This window comes from Callorhinchus milii, unplaced genomic scaffold (genome assembly GCF_018977255.1).
Source record: "Callorhinchus milii isolate IMCB2004 unplaced genomic scaffold, IMCB_Cmil_1.0 Scaffold1, whole genome shotgun sequence".
In the NCBI taxonomy this organism is placed as follows: Eukaryota; Metazoa; Chordata; class Chondrichthyes; order Chimaeriformes; family Callorhinchidae; genus Callorhinchus; species Callorhinchus milii.
This window is the reverse complement of record NW_024704742.1, coordinates 137,887,483-137,890,362: the sequence shown is the minus strand read 5'-3', so window position 1 is coordinate 137,890,362 and position 2,880 is coordinate 137,887,483.

Genomic DNA, 2,880 nt, shown 5'->3' with positions numbered 1-2,880 from the left:
CTCCCCGCTCCTTGTTCCATGATTTGGGCAGAGTTCAGACACTGCCCCAATCCCTGAGGAGGATGGGGGTGAGGGCGGGTGGGTTGTGTATGGTGATGGGGGGGCATATTTTCTTTCGTGCAGCCCAGTGTTGGAATCGAGCCAGCTCTCTGTGACGGTCTCTAGTCCGGTTCCTGAGCCAGATGGGTCTGCAGTATTCCAGGGCTCTCACTGCTGATGACAGAACAGTACGGCCTGGCTCATCGGCAGGACCTGGAAGGGCTGACCAGTCACTCAGGGCAGGGAATCCTCCCCCTCAGCTCCTGTTAACTCTCCAAGCCAAAGCCTTAATGGGGAGGGTGGTCCTAACTGGACAAGCAGCAGGAAAGCTTGCCAGAGAGTGATATCAATGGCAAGCTATGCCATTTTAGCAAGTTAGACTCCTTCAATTACCCCAACACACACTCTTGGCTCTTGCCAACCTGCGCCTAATACTCTCCAGAATTAGGTAAGCAGGATGTGTTCCTCCAGGGAGAGAGAGAGTGCACATCCCATTTGAGCAATCAATCTCTGGGATTTCCGTGTGTAGGTGGGATGCGTGGAAATGTCAGCTTGGTTTGGAGACTGTTAAGCAACGGTGATGGGTTTCTGTGTGTGTCAGACAGTCTGCTGTCAGTGAGGGATCGATTCTAAGGGAAATAGCCAGCAACGGCGGCTACAACAGGGTATCACTGGTAAAGCCTGGACAACCCAGAGCCATGCACACTCCCACAGGTGGAGAGGAGACCTGGGGGAGAGGTTTAAATGATAAGTGGATTTTTAGGAGCATAAGAATTTGCTGGACGAAAAAAGACCAAGGTCCATCTAGTTTGCCTTCCACCATCCTAGTAGTCGTTTGCTACAGTCATGGAAATGTTGATAGCAACTCTGTGTGGATTAGACTACAACACAGTGGAAAGCTTTGGGAACCTTACGTAAAAATAAAATAATCCTTGCATTTGATATAATAATAATAATAATTCTTGCATTTGATATAGCGCTTTTCACGTCGGGAGGACGTCCCAAAGCGCTTCACAGAACACACTGTAAAGTGAATTGACTGTATATTTGTGGGTGAAACCTTAGATACAAAGTTGTCTGGTTCTTCCAAGCCATACAACACTTACTGTATGTAATGTCTCAAATGACTCATACTGTACTCCAAAATATTATTTTCTAAAAGAAATCTATCTAACTTGCACTTGAAAGACTTGACATGATCCGCTTCCACCATCTCCCTAGTGTTGATGACGCAAACAGGGAGGAATTATTTCCACTGGTCGGTGAATCGCTAACCAGATGAAACAGAATTAAAATAGCAAAGCGAGAGGTTAGGAGACGTGTTCTACACACTCAGAGGCTTGTAAGGATGTGAAATCTTCGACTTGGAACCGGGGCTGTGGCAGAATCTTGTGGATTAATAAATAATAATATTAATTATAATAATCCTTGCATCTGATACAGCGCCTCATCAAGTTGTCAAAATGTCACAAGGCTCTTCACAGGATTTGCTGTTAAGTCTGGCGTCTGTGCGTTTTGGATGTAAACCAATTTGCGAACAGCAACGTCCCACGAACAGCGGTGAAGAGAATGATCCATTTATTCTGGGGGATTGTCAGCCGGGATACGGGGAGAGAGAGAGAGAGAGAGAGAGAAACTCCTTTCTCTTTTCCAATAGCGCCGCGGGATCTTAAAATATCTGAAAAGCAAAAATATTAAAGGGTTTGTGTTGGGGTGGGAGTGCGGGTGGGAGTTGGGTGGGGAGGGGACTGGGCCAGAATAGTTAGGTGATGCAAATGTCCATGGGGATAAATAATAATAATCCTTGCATGTGATCAAGCATCGTTTCACGTCTTCGAGACTCTCAAAGCTTCACAGGATATAATAATCCTTACATTTGATAGGCTGTAAAGTGTAGTGACTGTATTTTGTGGGCAAAACACTGCAGCCAATTGCACACATCAGTGTCCCACAGTGACCAATCTTTCTTTTTGATAGGATTTGACTGGTTCGATTGCCTCTCTCCCTTTGCGATGACAAAGTGGTATATTTTGAACTATTGCTTAATTTAACGGCAGGAATTAATTTAGACGATAATCCTGATCGTGGAATGTGTTTCGGTTTCCTTGCTCGCTCTGTACCTGCTTTAATTTAGTTCCCCAAGTGAAAGGCACAGGTATATTGCGAAGTCCGAAGTGGTTAGAGCACTCGCCTCGCAAGCGAGAGGCCCCGGGTTCAATTCCTGGCAGGATGAAACATTGGGCAAGTTTCCTCACTCCACACGCCTCTGTTTACCAAGTAGTAAGTAGGAACCTGGTTGTTTAAGCGCTCTAAGACGCCGCCCAGCGTGGAGGGCGCTATATAAATGCAAGTTGGTGTTGGTCGATTGGACGATTGCTTTACGGGGGTAATAATCCCTTCAAAAAAATAATAATTTGGTCACTTCAATCTACGTCTGGGACACAGGGGTGGGCAATTGTCATCATTGTTTTACATTTTTTTTTCTGAGCCGTAATCGTTCGCAGGTGAGAGGAGCGCACAGACGCAGAAAATGTTAAGTGTGTTTTATAACGGAGACGGTGTCTGGGGGAGTGGCTGGTGTGGGTTGGCTATGAGCTGGCAATGTTTGTGTTATTTAACCATACCTGGGTAATTAACACCGTCATCAGCAGCGTTAATTACTATCATTATGATTATCTTGGCACCACCACTTAACACCAATTGTCTCAGCAAGTCCCTCACGGGACACAGCACATGTCCCCCGAGCTCAGCCCCTCGCGCTCTCACCTCGAGGTCAGCTTGTGGGTTTGAGCCCACCCACCCCCGCCCACCCCGCACACCCACACACACACCCACACACAC